This window comes from Sceloporus undulatus, chromosome 1, assembly GCF_019175285.1.
Source record: "Sceloporus undulatus isolate JIND9_A2432 ecotype Alabama chromosome 1, SceUnd_v1.1, whole genome shotgun sequence".
Classification (NCBI taxonomy): Eukaryota; Metazoa; Chordata; class Lepidosauria; order Squamata; family Phrynosomatidae; genus Sceloporus; species Sceloporus undulatus.
Window position 1 is genome coordinate 242,360,520 of NC_056522.1, and position 17,095 is coordinate 242,377,614.

At 40.9% G+C, this 17,095-nt stretch overlaps 2 protein-coding genes and 1 long non-coding RNA gene across 4 annotated transcripts in view; 2 read left to right on the forward strand and 1 right to left on the reverse strand.

The window, feature by feature from the left end:
• RALB (RAS like proto-oncogene B) overlaps window positions 1-6,311 on the reverse strand; it is a 53,369-nt gene extending 47,058 nt beyond the window's left edge. The window contains exon 1 of the mRNA XM_042469463.1: window positions 6,157-6,311. The gene's annotated coding sequence lies outside the window, so the exon portion shown is untranslated. The remainder of the gene's footprint in view (window positions 1-6,156) is intronic.
• Window positions 1-17,095, forward strand: part of LOC121931572 — a 152,972-nt gene that overhangs the window by 24,038 nt on the left and 111,839 nt on the right. The gene's annotated exons all lie outside the window — the stretch shown is intronic.
• Window positions 15,161-17,095, forward strand: part of LOC121931535 (leucine-zipper-like transcriptional regulator 1 homolog) — a 51,375-nt gene continuing 49,440 nt past the window's right edge. For both annotated transcript variants that reach the window (XM_042469432.1, XM_042469413.1), the window contains exon 1: window positions 15,161-15,234. The gene's annotated coding sequence lies outside the window, so the exon portion shown is untranslated. The remainder of the gene's footprint in view (window positions 15,235-17,095) is intronic.

Sequence of the window (17,095 nt, forward strand, 5' to 3'; positions counted from 1 at the left end):
CACAGGATTTTCTTGGCAGAATTTGTTTAGAGGTGGTTTGCCCTTGTCTTCCTCTCAGGCAGAGAAACTGTGACTTGCCTAGGGTCACCCAGTGGGTTTCCATGTGCAAGAGGGGATTTGACCCTGATCTTCCAGCATCCTAGCCCAACACTCAAACCACAATACCACACTGGCTCTACTACGTATCATGAAATTTCCCCCAAATTGACCTGTGAACAACTTGGGCTGGTAAGGAAGAATGATTGTACCTTCTGGAATTCCAGAAAGAGGATCACAATACTGGAATAAATGGAACAGTAACAGGACATGCAGTCCTGGGTAATCATTCTGGAATCCATTTGGGTGTAAACGATAAATACGGTATATTCTGATCATGCTTACAGGCTCTGATACAGCTTGGGAATCATTTTTTCCTGTGTCCTTTAGACATTTTCAAGGTCCCTTAAACATTCCCAAGGAAATTACAACCATTTCCCTTCTATCTAGACTCTAGATTTCAGAGCTTAATTTTGTCCTGCTGATTGATTAAGCATGCTTCCTCTAATACAGCTGCTGAGCACAAGGAAAATTGTGCTCTTGTGCTATAATACTATAACCATTGCCTGCCTTTCCCCTTCCGGCCGCCCACAGAGCTGAGTTCTCCCTCTCTCCGTAGGTAGAATTTCTAGCCTACTGCTTACTAACAAAAATAATTGCAGTTTCCTATATACATTTCAGAGAAAAGGTTTAATGGAAAAGCTAGTCTTTTAGAACAGACATTTGTGAGCCAAACTGTGCAAATTAGAAGCAGAAGAGGAAAAAAACCCTCAATCCTTTGCCAGTATTTCAGAGATGACAACCAGGACACATGTGGCCAAACCAAAGTTGGTTTTTGTGGGGTTTTTGGTCTATGTGGCCATGTTCTAGAAGAGCTTGTTTCTGATGTTTTGCCAGCATCTGTGGCTGGCATCTTCGCCAGCCACAGATGCTGGCAAAATGCCAGAAACAAGCTCTTTTAGAATATGGCCACATAGCCTGAAAAAAACCACAAAAATCATGGATGCCGGCCATGAAAGTCTTCAACTCCAAACCAAAGTGTCAAAGGGTATGCTGTCCTAAAACTACACAAGGATTTAAAACTATATATTAGCTTGTCCTAAGAATGGCTGGTTTCCATGAGATATTAAATAGCTACCTTACCTTAAGCAAGTCCTGGCCATTAACAAGTCCAGATGCAGCTGTTCTCTGGACATTACATTATTTGCTGTTGTAATTCTCTTTGGGTTTTTTTAATATCCAAACAGCATTTCTCTTATCCCAGATCATTTTCTAGTAATTTCCTAACCAAAACACCTGCAACATTTTATTACCACCACAAATGGGTTTCATTTTCGTCCCATGACATATCAGAACAATAACAACATTCTCCCCTGCTACTCTTTTGTCTCCTTTAAATTTTTGTAAAGTTGCGAAGTAGCAATGCAATGGCATTTTTGCATTATAGCACTAACTCTTAATTTATTTTATTTTATTTTTTTTTGGAGGGGGGACGAATCAAAGACGATGAAATCTGCCCTTCAGATTTAGGACCACCATAGCAAACCAAGCCCTGTGTTTTTATTAAACACAACCTTTTAGAAAAGTCCTAGTGTAGATCCTATAAATCAGGGGTAGGCAACTTTTTTGAGCCGGGGGCCGGGTTGCTGTCCCTCAGACAACTAGGGGGCCGAAGCCAATCAATCAATCAATCAAATAATAAATAAATAAATAAATAAATAATATAGGACAACATTTTCAAATGTAGGATACGTTTTTTAAAATGGAGGACATGTGAAAAAATTTGATGATTTTTAAAAAATGTTAATATAAATGCATGTTTCTTAGGCATGATCAAAATGGAGGACATTTGGGCCTCAGAAGCTGCCTGATATCAATATCACCATCACCATCACCATCACCATCATCATCACTATCATTGTTAAAGCAGACCTTTTAGCATTAAAAGCATCGAAAATACACAGAAATGCACTTTGGAAAGTCACACTGTCTCACCTTCAGAAAGAGTGAGTGCATGTCTCAGAAAATGACTGATATCATCATCATCATCATCATCACCACCACCACCACCACCACCACCACCACCATTATCATTGTTAAAACAGAGCAGACCTGTACAAATGGAAGGGAAATCCTCCTCCTCCTCCTGCTACTCTTTTTCTTCTTCCTCCTCCTCCCCCTCCTGCTCCTTCCTTCCTTCCTCCCTCCTCCTCCTCCTTCCTCCCTTCCTTCCTTCCTCCTCCTTCCTTCCTCCCTCCCTCCCTCCCTCCCACCCTCCTCCTCCTCTTCCTCCTCCTCTTCCCCGCCCCCTTCCTTCCCTCCTCACAGCTGTCTGGCAGCCGCGGGTAGGGAAGGATGGGAAGGAGGAGGATGACCCCTGCCCAGAGGGGAACAGGCAGGGTGAAGGAGCCTCACTGAAGCGGGGCTCCTTGGCCCTGCCTGTCCGCCGATGGAGGGCCACTCGCGCGAGAGGCCAAAGGCCCTGCGCCCTCACGCGAACAGCCTTTGACCCCTCGTGTGAGACCACGGGGCCTTTGGCCTCTCACTCGAGAGGCCCGGTCCTGCCGCTGATTGCCGCCAGCGCGGGGCCTTTGGCCTCTTGTGCGAGCGGCCTTTGGCCCCGCGCTGGCAGCAATTGGCGGCAGGACTGGGCTCGGGCCGGTCCCAAGGTCCCCTGCTATAAATCACTGTAAACAGCTCTCAAGAAGGATAAACAAGCTAATGTGGAAGTGACAACAACTGACAAAATGCAAGGGTGAATATTGTGAGAGGTCTGTAAACCAATCTGGAAGAGCCCTATTTTGCAAACAAGAGCAGAGTAATTTCAAGTTAAAAAGTTTGTCTAGAAGCACACACCATAAACTTAAGAGCTAACCTTGTTTATGGAGTGCTTTCTATCACACACCCCCATGCACACACACACACACACGTATGCGACGAACTCTTGCAACATATTAGTATTTCATTGACAGTTGGTGGGGAAGTCAACCTTTGTTTTCTTTGAAAAGCATAGGACATCATTGCAACAGAACATTGCTGTTTCGCTTTGTTTTTTAAATTAAAAATCCATGAGTGAAACTGGTTGGCATGTTTTTTCCTAAAGGGTATCAGAAAATTAAAAACATTTTGTCATAAATGTTTGCCTGAGCACAAACGTTGCTTATTTTTTATTGTGCTATCGAAAAGCAAACTCACTCCACCCTTTCCCTCATTTCTGTCCTTTTATACACAATGCCAGGCATGCCCTTAGGTTTGCTCTGAGGCCAATGACATTGGGTTTGGGAAAAGTTTTTGTTTTCATTGAGCAAAAAAGGCCTATAGACTGTACCATGCTCACAGGCTGAACATTTTATTTAATTATTTATTTGGAATGGAGGGGTGTTAAACCACATCTGCTCATCCCTTACTTAGATCTGTTGCACTTATACATACATGGTGTGTCTGTATGTATCTGCATGATCTCCTCATCAGCTATTTAACAGTTCTTAGAGCAGAACTCTAAGTTTGCAGCAGCTAAAATAAACTGAAAGTGGAAGAAGGAGGAGAGAGATTGAGACATCTTAATAGCAGCTGAGAAAGTGAGACAGTAGAGGATTAACTGGGATCGTCCTTGCCAAACTAGGACTCTTGGAGGGTATGCAATCCTAAATCTATACAAGGATTTAAATCTACATTAGTTTATCCTAAGAATGGCTAGTTTCCACAAGATACTAAATAGCTAGTATTAAATGGGGCTCTCACTGTCAAACCCAGACAATTGGAGGGTATGCCAATGGTAAGGGATTGTGGAAGTTGTAATTCAAAACATCTGGAGGACCAAAAATTCATGACCCTTGGCTTAGATAGCAGTATAATCTCCTCACAAAGCTGATAATTCCCCAAGTCATGATTATTTTCCCCTCAGCACTCCTCCTTCTGCTTATGCATGATTCCACAGTACATAATACTGCTTCATCCTGCTGGTTCTCTAAATAGTTGTAAAACAGTTGCGCTATTAGCATGATTTTATCACATTTTAATGATGCTTGCCTCCTCCATGTGATAGATCCCTGAGTGTATTGGAGTCTTCTTCTTTGGAGGTTATAAACAGAGGCTGGATACCCATCTCTCAGGACTCGGGAATGCTTTGATTGTGTCTTCCTGCATGGCAGGGGGTTGAACTGGATGACCTTTGTGGTCACTTGCAACTCTATGATTCTATTGTTCTAAGTGTAAGGTGCTACATTTAAGCAGGAAAAAAATAAATGCAGAAATATAGGATGGGTGACACTTGGCATGAAAGAAGTGCATGTGAAAAGTATCTCAACAGTTAATCGTGTGATACAGAATTCAAAAAAGCCAATGCAGTCCAGTGCTTTTCAGAGATGACTTGAGACAAACATCACTTTTAAAAAACCAATTTTTAAAAAAATTGAAATGAAAAAATACAACTTTTTTAAAAAAAATCCTAATTATAATGGGATCACTTGAAATAGGAAGATATATGTTTTCTATTTTTAAAAAACCACAGATTTTTTAAAAATCCTTTTAAAAAATCTGCTAATTTTTCTGCTCGTCAGTTCCACAGAAGATATCGGGTAAGAAGTACCTGTCAGAGCACTTTACAGAGTGTGAGGTTTTCATTAGAAATCTTTAGTAGCTGTCAGGAGATAACCGTCTCCACAAGAAGAACGGTGTGTTTCCTGCATAGATTTACTCTGGATGTATATTGTTCAGATTCTTCTTTTTTCACACCCCACTAGTACAATTCATTTTCTGAACAGCATGCTAACCAGCTGCCACAATTCTTTCCTGAGCAATAAGATGAAACTCTGCTTCATCACTGGTGTTTACTTTAAAGCCCCATTCATTTCAGAAAAAGTGGGACTTAATCAAGTAACTATATATGGCACAGCAATGCTGTGTTTGCTTGCATTGAGGTACGTCTGGTTGCATTTGACAGAATTTACGCTCATAAAAATGTGTATAGAACTGCAGTCTGAGGATTGCTTGCAGTTTATTACATCACTACACCCAAAGATTAATGGCACAAATGTGTAACTAGATAGAAATAGTTTCCATTGAATTTCACAAGTAATCTTGTATAGGACTGCAACCTTTGTTTTTATTCCTCTTGAAATCATTTTCAAGGGGATAATTTTTGCAGTTTTCTGCTTCCTGCCTGACAAAGAGTCCCAAAAGGCTTGACTTCTATATAATGTTTTGGTGGTCTGATAATATAATGAATCACCCCTGTTCTTGAAATCAATGAAACCTATGCTGCATCCACACTGCAGAAATAATCCAGTTTGATACTATTTTAACTGCCATGGCTCAATGCTATGAAATTCTGAGAACTGCAATTTGTTGTAGCATCAGAGCTCTCTGACAGAGAAGGCTAAATGCCCCCACAAAACTACAGTTCCCAGCACTGAGGCCATGGCAATTAAAGTGGTGTCAAACTGGATTATTTCTGCAATGCAGTTACAGCCTTAATGTCATTATTAACTTTTTATACTGATTCCAAGGGAATCCAAGAACAACTAACATAAATGTCCCAGACACATCTGAGAATCCTGGTTTGCTAGCACTATAAGTTATTTGATTGCTGCAGTGGGATGGAAATATACACCAAGTGCTAATAGACTGTTTTTACAAAATAAAATGGTTATTAAAAGGCTGAAAGCCAATTTACAACAGACATTGAGGGTTTTCTTACTATCAACATTTAAATGCAGAAACTGAATTATACTATTCATATTAAATTTATACCAGAAAAGTCCGAAACCTCATAATGTTTTGTTCAGTTGTTTCAATGTATTCTAGAAGATGTACTTACTTTGTGGTTTAGTCTGACTATCTAATTAAAATCTGCTTTCCATGTTAATAGAGAATGCTAGATATTTTCACAGTAGATTGTTTCATAATGGAGATTGCCCCTATGCTGTGGCCATCTCCATACGTGGTGATAGTTTGTTTGTGTGCATTTTTATTATTTTCTATTTTGGGGTGCAGAAAACCTCAGTTTTCACTGTCTCCTTGAGTTCACATTACAGGCAACACTATGAGGCTTGTACTGGAAATTCAGATTCTTAAACTTCCTCCTTATGATTCAAAGAGTGTTGCATTTTCTGTACTCACTGCGCTTACGAGTCTTCTTTTCCTTTGAACTGTAATGAATGCAGATCCTTTGAATTAACACCACCAAAACTGAATATCCCAGGGTTGGGAGATGTTACAAAACTGTCCAGTGTTCAAATTGGGCCAGCTGTCTTGTTTACTGTGGCCAATGTGTTTCTATAAAAGTTTCAAAGACAAAAAGGGGAAAGGGAAGCATTCAGGATATGACATCTTTCAGTGTGTGGTGTGTGTGTGTGTGTGGTGTCTGTGGGTGTTACTTTCTTTCTCGCTTTCTCTTTAAGGAAACTGCCAGGGACAACTTTATTTGAGAATCAAGGATATTATGAGTATCGACTGCCTTGTGAAAAGAAATGTGGGCGGGGGGGGGGGGGGGGGAATTAACAACAATTTTAGTTAATAATTTGGAAACAATGTCAATACGACCCAAAAGCATTCATCATACTGCCAAGAACCATTTCACCATGGTTTCTGAAAGTTTCTGGTCTGATGCTGAGTTCCCCTTTCCCAGAAAGCCTGGCAATACAATACCTAATGAGATTTTTGTGTGTATGGGTGAACAACAAGCTCAGAATGCAAAGCAGAGGTGCTATTCTACTCTGCTATAGACAACAAGGATCTTTTGTTCTCTCTCTCTCTCACACACACACACACACACACACCCCAACTATTTAGAGGAGAAGAGCCTGTGCTGCATTTGGGGGTTCCATTGACTATTCCAGGGAGTCAAAGTGTTGTTTTAGTTAGTTTAATACTGATAGAGACACAATAATAATAATGCTTTCTTGCTTCTGTACTTTGCTTTGCAAAAGAATCAATAGTTACAGAAGGCCCATAGATTGAGCCTACAGAGTAAAGTGCAAATGGGCTGTGCTGGCCCCCACTCTTTCTTTCTGTGTGTGGCCGTAAAACACACTCACATAATCACCCCCTCCTTCCTCTGGAGGGCTCTGAATACAATGGCCTGTGTTTAGCAAGTGGCCTTGAAGAGCCTAGCTCAGCTAAGTATCTCTTTTGCAGTAGCTAGCTATCTATGTACATTCCAGGCTCCAAGCAGATGTAATGCCAAGAAGAAAATACAGGACCATTGAGTGAACAGTGAACGCAACCAATCGCTTGTTGTTTAGAAAACAGCCCTCTGCGAAGGGCATAAAAGGGGGGTGACAAGAAGCCATTGGTGCTGCAGCCTTGGTGACACCTATGTTGGTGTGCTGCTGCCCTGCGCAGACAATAAAGCGTTTTTTATTCTAGACAGTTCGGTCTCCTTGACTCTGCTTGTCCTCTGGCAGGCCATGGGCCTTCGGGTTCATGAGTTTGGGGTCACCCGCTACATTTTAACATGGTATCCTTGTATTTCATTTGTAAACACCAGGGGCCCTTTCATACTGCACAGTTACAACATTCCTCTTTAAATGTCTTGACTTCATCCTGTGGATGCCTGGGATGCTCAGTTTAGGGAGGGATACTTAGAACTGTCTGACAAAGAGCTTGAGTGACAAAACTACAAATCCCAAAACTAAAATCAATCCAGGTCAGTTAAAGTGGAATCATAATGCTATAAGTGTATAGTGTGAAAGGATCCTAAGAAACAAGCATATTCACTTCTATACTCTCATTTAGATCTGTAGAAAGATTTGGAAATATATACTGTATCTCCCTTCCTCTCTCTCTCTCCCTCCTCCTTCTTTTTCTGGCTGCAGACATAATCTGGTTTGGCACCACTTTAACTGGAATGGTGGCTTGTTGAACAAGCTACCATTCACAGAATTCCATAGCATTGAGCCATGGCAGTTAAAGTGGTGTCAAACTGGATTATTTCTGCAATGTGGATGTCTCACTAGTCTCTGATTAATGATTTCTGGGTTTATTTGTCTTGGTTTTTTAACTTACTCATAGCATGTTCATTTAACTCTAACTTTCATTTTCTGCCATGGTGTGCAATTATTAATTTCTTTTTAAAAACATTTGTATTCTATAAAGTTGTTGAAAATTGATTTTATTGGTTATTAAATGCTGTTAAAAGAAAAAAGGACATGCCAGTCCCCTGTGGTGATAAGCCTAAACCAAATGCAAAGCTTACTGAATCTGAACATGCATGCTTAGCAGTCTTCCATCCTGGCGAAGTCCACACACTCCTGATTAACCAACTAGCATTGTTTACCAAGGAAAGTCCTGAATTTTTCTAACTCATGTTGCTATTTTATGGCGGATTGCCTTTTGTGGAAATCTGGTCAACATCTTTAATCTGGATCTTGTAGTTCTTTGTGAATGGTGTGTAAGAGACTCAGCTAGCTTAAGGTCTGGGTTTTCTGCTCTGGTCCATTGACTACTAGTGCAATAAATACACAAAGGGATCTTGTAGCACCTTTGAAAATAACTGAAAGAAAGCAGCTGGTAACACGAGCATTTGAGGAAGCAGGCTCAAGTCTGCAAAAGCTCATGCACCCAGCTTCTTTCTTTCTCAAAGGTGCTACAAGAAGATCCCTTTGCATACTGATTTTCCAGACTAACATGGCTGTGCCTTGAATAGTGCAACAAATATTATTCACATTCTCACATGGCCCTGGGGAGATTTCCCAGGTAGCAACAAACCCCTTGGATTAAGAAAATAATCCCCATACCAACCCCTGATTTATATGAATGCCAAAAACATGGGGAATATTTCTTGTTTAAGTAAAGAGTTGTGACTCCAATGACAATAATTATCAGAGGGGACTTCAGAGTTCTGTTCCACAGACTAGGCTCAGCAATGATCCCACAACAGAGCCAAATATGGGATGTTCCATTGCAACTTCTTCTCTTCCAATTTTTCCCTAACAGCTAGCTGGGCTTCACAATTTCTTCATAAAAAACCATTTTTTAAATCTTGTGTTTAAAAGAATACTAATCTGTTATCCCAAACCCATTTATGAAAGGCTGTACCCACACTGCAAAAATAATCCAGTTTAGCACCACTTTTAACTGCCAAGGCCCAATGCTATGGAATTCTGGGTATTGTTGTTTGTTGTGGCACCTGAGATCTCTAACAGAGAAGACAAAGGACCAGAACAGACAGGTCCCAGACCAAAATGAAGCTGTTTTGGGTCACTTTGTAGGGATGCTGTTTAAATGATGCATGCATCCTAAGAGGCCGGAAGCCACACCAAAGCCACGCTCCAGTCGTAAAGACGAGCACAGCTTTGGTGCAGCTTCTGGCCTCTTAAGATGCATATATCATTTAAACAGCATATTTCCAAAGTGACTCAAAGCAGCTTTAATTTGGCCTGTCTGTTCAGGCCCTAAATGTCTCACAAAACTACACTTCCCAGAATTTCATAGCACTAAGCTATATCAGTAAAAGTGGTTTCAGACTGGACTATTTTTGCAATACGAGTGCAGCTGAGGTTTGCAAAAGTTCTATTCAGGCACATTCTCTGATTTTGTGTCAGATATATGAAGATACCAGTTCTCATGTGCACCTGAAACTAAACACTGATTAGCACTGGAAGAGTTATAAATAAAAGAACTGAGAATTTAAACAGAAAGAAAGAAAATCCCCAGTTAATTGTACAGTGCTGCTGTCTTGCAACAACCTAGTATGTGCATGATCATGTCTCCTGAATTAGTTTTAGTATGACACTATGCTTTTCTGACATTCACCTTGTGCAAGCCCTCCAACCCAAATCCATTTCTTCTTCCTAGCAATCTTTCTGCTGATCTGCCTTCCTCTTCATTCCTTTATGTTGTTTCAGCAGAAACTAGCATTGTGGCCTCAGGGTGCCTGAAAGCAATTTAAACCCAATTGTTTCTGAGCTGTGGTGTATTTCATACAATTGGGAGGGGGAGGCTAGTGTTCATTTTATATTTATGTGAGATTGTTTGTTTGCTCAGAAATTATTTATTGCACAATAATATTCTGGAATTTATTTTTAATGTGACACAGATTTATGTTGCTAAAAAATTCTGTCATTAAAATAACTTGCATATTTACAGTATTATAACACACTCTGCAATGGTAAAGACAGCAAAGAGGTAATTTTCTGCTGTCTCTATAGCATCAGCACAGTGTCATCCAGTTGTGCAATTGTCTTATGCAGTTAAGAGACTGCTATATCCTAGACCTCAGAATACTGAGGAAGATTCCCACTGGAATGAACCTGCAAAGCTTCTCATAGAAAAAGCAATTTGGATCTGTTTAGGGATGCAATTCTTCACCTAGGAGATTAGTGCATTGGCTTTAAAGCAAGTTATCCCCGGGAGGGAAAAGGTGCATTTAATTTTCAAAACTTGTGTTATCGCATTCACCTGTGCCAGGGTGAATGCAACCCATATACAGCCCGGATGCCAGCTGGGCTTATCATGCACCTTTTCAAAAATGGGGAAATCCCATTTTTGAAAAGGCACAGGATAAGCCCGGCTGGCATCCGGGCTGTATACCATTTTTGAAAAGGCTCAGGATAAACCCATTTGGCACCCAGGTTGTATACCACTTTTGAAATGGTGCAGGGTAAGCCAGCTGGCATCTGGGCTGTATATGGGCTGCATTCACCCCCGCATGGGTGAATGCGATAATACCCATTTTGAAAATTGAATGCGCCTTTATCCCATCAGGGATAAAGTACTTTAAAGCCAATGTGCAAATCTCCCAAATCTGTTCTTTAAAGTAGCGATCAGTAATTTCAGCAATTCTCTTGGTTATAAAGTCTTGAAAAAACGGCTATTCACAATTCAGGCAAAATTCACAAGTGCTTTTTACATGCAGAAACCAGCATTTTCTATATGGAAAATCATGTTTCAATGCATAAATGTTAATTTTTATTCAGAAAATGTTATTTGCTATGCAAGTCAACCATGTGTGAATTTTATGCAAATAATTACAACATTTTCTGCACAGAAAAAAGAATTTTCCGCACATGAAATGATATATTCTGTGCATTTTCTGCACAGAAAACAGCATATTTCTACATTAAAACATTATTTTCCATGCAGAAAATGCTGTTTTCTGTGCAAAACAACCATGTGTGAATTTTGTACAGAATAAGTCCCAAACTGTGAAGTTCAGGATTTTTCTTATCAGGATTTCTCAGTCCTTGAAAAAATGTTTTCCAACCATTTTTCCATAATATTTTCTGATATTATTTTTATTATTTGTTTGTTTGTTTATTTATTTAATTTCTATCCTGCCTTTCTCCCCAAAGGGACCCAGATATACCATTGTAGGTAGATTCTGGGCAAGTTACTGAAGCACATGTTTGTCCAGTTTGGTGGTTGAGTTTCAAACTGTTCAAGCTGAGGATGTGGACAAATTGCTTGAAGAAGTAAAGCCAGTTTTATTAGACGCATGTTCATCCTGACTGATTAGGGCTGCCAGAAGAAGCCTGGCTTGTGGGTAGTGGAAGTTGTAAATGCTTATTTAAAAGAAGATTGTGTGCCAACTCCGTTAAAAGAAGCACCTATAGTACTGCTGCTTAGCAGGCCTGCATTGGACCCTAATCATTCTAGATGCCTAACTGCCAGTTTCTAATCTTTCTTTTCTAAGTAAGATTTTAGAGAGACTTGTGGAAGCACAATTGCAGGTTTTCTTGAATTAAACTGATCACCTGGATCCAGTACTAATCAGTTCAGGGTTGGCTATGAGACTCAAACTATACTGGTCACCTTGATAAATGGCCTGTCACAGAATCTATGCCAAGACAGTGTGTATTCCCATTAGTTCTAATGCACCTCTCAGCAACATGTGGTACCATGTTGATCCCTTTTGAATGAATATTTCACTAGATCATGGTGGGGGACTGTTGCCCTCACAGTCTGGAGTTCTGCAAAGTTCAATACTGTCCTCTATTCTTTTTAACATCTCCATAAAGCCAAGGGAGATCATTCAGAGTTTGGAGGTGCAAGTTATCATTGTGTGGCAATGTCCAGCTAGCTGTCTCTCTTGCCAAACTGATGCCAAGGATTTGGTGGTAGCCCTGAATCATTGCCGAAATGCAAAGAAGAGCTGGAAGTGAGTGAACAAACTGAGACTCAAGAAAGAAGTTCTGTTGTCAGCAGGAAAACCAGTCTGGAATTGAGACTGCACCCTCTTCTGGATGGGGTTGTGTTCCTCTGAAAAACAAGGCTCACAGCTTGGAAGGCCATGGGGCTGCTGTGCCTGGGAGTGCCTTTCCCAAGCCAGGTGTCCTCTTTTCTCAAGGAGGCTAGTTTTGCCCACAGTGATTAATGCCTGAATTACCTTCCATTTGGCCCTGTGTGGTGTGCTTAGGGCTGCTTTTGGAAACTAATCAGAAGCTACAGTTAGTGCAAAATGCAGCAACCAGATTGTTATCCAGTGTGTGCTTTAGAGATCATGTTATCCCCAGTCTTATTTCAACCACCCTGATTTACTTCTGTTTTGTAGACTATATTTACTTCTATTTACTTCTGATTGCTATTTGGGGGGAGGGGTTGAGGGTGTAGCCCAAAAGAGTATTTTTCCCTTGCTCTGCCCTTCCTCTGGCCTGCTGTCCTTAGGTGTAACTGAGGATTTTGCAACACCATGGTAAGATTCAACAAACAGTCTGGTTACCATCTGTATGCAGAAGAGTGAAGAGAACTGTTCTTTGTGTCAGGCAACAAAGTATGTTGAGAGTGGTGGTTCTGTCAGGGAAATGAATTATTCAGACATAAATACAGGGAACATAACACTCCCCTTTTGAAGCAGCTGCACTGGCTACTAATTCATTTCCAGATAATGGGTTTTAGTACAATACAATATAGGAAATGTGTATGAGAGAGAGAATCAAAGTGCCAGTTATGACTTATAAAGTGTAATATGCTTTAAGTCCAGAATATCTGAAATATCATATTCACTATATGAACCTGCCTGAGTTTTAAGATCAGTAGTCCAACCAGCATCAGAGGCATTTTTGGTAAAGACCCAGCAGAGAGCCTTCTCAGTGGCTGCTTCCAGGTTGTAGAATTCCCTTTCATGGGAGGCTAGGCTGGCCCCCTCTCTGCCCTCCTTTTGCTACTTTTTATTAAATTAGCCAATTAATGATTATTTGGTTGCAATGAGTCTTTTTATGGGGTTTGTGTACCATATCTTTTACTTTACTGTAATCTCTTTAAATGAATTTACATTTAAAGGTATTTTAATAGTATAATTTGTTAAATTTTTGTTTTGTATTTTCAGTTTTTTCTTTAGCATTTTTATAAACCACCTTGGGTACAAAACAGATGGGCAAGAAAAAGTGGCTTGAACCTGTCTTTTCTGAAGCCACATTGAAACCCCACCAACTAACTCCCAAGCTGGAGTGCTCATGTCATGACCACATGATATGGCTTCAAGCCAGGAAGAAGCAGAAAAAAGCTGCTTCTTTTTCAAATGGCTTTTCTCTGCATAAGGCACCTAGAAGGTACTTTCCTGCTGGCTTCAAGGCATGTGTCATCTAAACACCACACCTTCAAGTCAGCCTGAAAGCACCTCTTTTTGCCTGTCTGTTTAGCCCCTTGGTTCCTACATCAGAAGCATTAATTAATTATTTGAGTTATAAGCTTTGTAGTGTGCAGTGTCCTCTTCTGCATCTGTCTTGACTTAAAACATACACTTGCACCTTATAGATTTGTTGGCTTTGGGTAGCTCAGCAAGAGTCCAGGCATCGTTTTTGCATAGAGATTCAGTACCTTATCAAATGACAAAATAATGACAAAATGGATCAGGGGAGTAGCGGCTTTCTCTTTGCCTCTCTACATGCTGTTGTAGCACTTCCGTTATCCTTTGCAAGGGAGACAATCATAAAAGGGTGCCTTTTGCCAAACAAATTTTTCCAGCGTAATAAAAGACATGCTTTTATTATTATCTTCCTTAGGAAGAGAACAGAAATGTTTCATGGCATGTGGACAGGCAAGGAGAAAGCTGCTTCTCTCTCACTACATCTGGGCTATCTTTTGTAATGCAACAATCTCTTCCTTGGCAGCTTCCCTGGTAATTTTCTATCTCTTTGCTGTGTGGATGGTGTCTTGATTGCTGCTGCCCTTGCTTTGTAGACTAGTCTGGCTGGCGGAACCCCTTTATCTGATCTCACCAAGTACCTGGCCTTTGGCTCAGCTGCTGTTTCCCTTTCTGGATCTGTTGCCTGACTGTTATGTCTGGCCTTTCAGAAATCTGCTTTTTGGGGTTGACATGTACTGAGTCTCTCTCTGGCAGGGAGTTCAGTAGTATGACTGGCACCAGGGATGTAGCCAAGAGGGGGGGGGTCCATGGAGTCCAGCCCCCCTTTCCATTAGATACAATGAATGGTGCGTGCTGCTGCGCCACCACACCCAAGCCCCATTATAATGGTGGTACTTAGTCTGCCCCCCCCCCTTACCAAAATCCTGGCTACGTCCTTGCTGGCACCTTTCTTCCATTAGGCTTCTACTTTCATTGAAATACACCACACTGCATATCTTGATGTTGTCCATGGCAGGATCAGAATTCTGCAGCCTTTTGTAATTTGTTCATAGCCAACAAGCACTTCTTCTTCAAGTCTACAATTCAGTTTGTTCCTTTGGGCTTTAAGAACAGAAGCATAGGCCTTAGATTCAAAAAGTTGTAATTAAGTTATAAATTATTCTAAATAGTTAAAAAAGCTAAATTCCTCTTGGAGGTTCACATGGAAGATTTTGGAAGAGCTCTAAATAGGGTGAAAGTGTTTAGTTTCTTTAAAAAAAATAGTAAGAATCAGGAAGTTCCTTTGCAGATGACAACATCTAACCAGGCTCCCTTTTCCTTTCCACCAATCTATCTGCCTGCAGCAAACTTCCTCTCCGAGTTCAGGTCTGACCCCTTGGAAATGTTTACAAGCAATGTTTTACAGGGCTCAGTGGAGCGAAATGCTGAATCTGTGCTCCCTTTCCTGAAATAATGACTCCAAATAGGACCTGTTTCCCCAATGACCTGTCATCATTAGTGGGTAAGGAAGGAAATAAGTTAGACAAAAGCTACCTCCTGATTATTTGACTGAACTGACCTTAGCCACAGCCACCCATGTTCTGGTAAACTCTTTTTCGATTATTGTCATGTGGAGCTTCCTTCAAAAACACACTGGAAACTTCTTCAGCTCCAGCAAGATTATTAACAAGGTATGGATGGTTATGGTTGTTGTTGTTGTGTGCCTTCAAGTCATTTCCAATTTATGATGACACTAAAGTGATCCTATGAAGGGGTTTTCTTGACAATTTTCATTTAGAGGAGGTTTGCTGAGAGAGAGAGAGATTTGCCTGATGTCACCCAGTGGTTTTACATGGCTGAGTAGGGATTTGAATCCTGGTATCCTAGAGTACTAGTCCATCAAAAGACAAAATGCTGCACTCCACTGGCTGTTGCCACCTCATTATATTGTTACATTATTTGAATGCTTTTCACTGTCTTCCAGACCATTTCCAGAAGCAATTCAGTCTTGGGATTAATCTTTCAAGCCTTAAACATATAGTAGCAGATTACTTGAACAATATGTGTATATGGATTTTATGGCCCTGTACAAACGGGCCCTTTGCAGTGCACCCATGACGTGCTAGGGTTGCCTCGAGGCAGCGTGTGCACATACCCCGCAACCCTAGTATGTGATCAGGGTGTCGCAGCTGTGCAGCACCACCCACATGGGGCACACAGCTATGATCTCGCAGCTGTGCAGCGTCCAAACAGCACTGCGCAGCTGTGATGCCATTAGGACTTCTTTGTAGGTTTTCAGCAGCGCAACTGCGCCACAAAAAGGAGCCACTTTTTAATGCTCCTTTGTTGCTGCACAGTAGCATCACACAGTTTGGTTGCTGCGGCACTGCTGAGGAGCAAAGAGGCACCTCCCCAGCGCCTCTTTCTGGTGGTCTGTACCCCACCTATGATTATCTGCGGCCATGTGTACCCCTGCCAGCTGAGATCCAATGGCTGGCCCTTAAGAGAGGGCCTCTTCAGTATTGGCACCCTAGTTACTGAACACTGTTACCAGAGAGGACTATCTAGTGCAACCTTATGGACTCTTCAGCACCAGAAGAAGCCTTTTTTCATTTTGCTCAGCTGAGGCCTTTTCACACTACAGAGTTATAGTGCTATTATTCCACTTGAACTATCATAACAACAGCCTCTGGAACCCTGAGATCGGCAATTTGGGGAGGAACGTTTGGCTATCTCATCCAAAGATTTCCTCCACTGCCTCTGAGCAAACTACAAATTCCAGGATTCCATAGGATGCAGCCATGACAATCAAAGTAGAAGCACAGTGCTATAACTTTGTAGTGTGGATTTCATTACTATTTGTCATTTAATTGTTTTTTTTAATTTAATGGCAACATCTACAGTTGGGTAATAGCTTTTAGAATCAAACAAAATGCCACAAAGGTTTGCAGACTTTTGAGCTCTCCAGCCCTTCACCAGACTGAATCAAATTTGGAGGGAAACATAATAGTTTCCAAATCTAATCATGTAGTGTGACCTTTGTCTGAGGTTCTGACTCAGTCTTAAAATGGAGATTTGCTGACTGAATTACAGTGGACCCTTGTTATACGCTGGGGTTTGGTTCCAAGATCTCCCGTGTATAACAAAATCCGTGTATGCTCAAGTCCCATTGAATATAATGACATAGAAAAATGGTGTGCCTTATAAAAATGGAAAATCAAGGTAAATTTATACTTTTTTTGGAACATTTTCAAACCGTGTATGCTTAAATCCATGTATAAAAAATCCGTGTATAAGAAGGGCCGACTGTAATCACTCGCAGGTAATTATACTTAGAAGAGCATTCTTGGATACAGAAACAATGGTTGATCTCAATTTCTCAGAACAGAAAAAATGGCAGCAACTCAGACCAATCTCATGCCTTGGGTAAAATACATCGATTCCTGAGTTTTGACATTTTAATTTTGTACTTGGAAATCACCCAGCAAATCTAAATACTGATATAAGTCAAAGGCTTCATGGCCAGCATCTATCGTTTTTTCGCTATGTGGC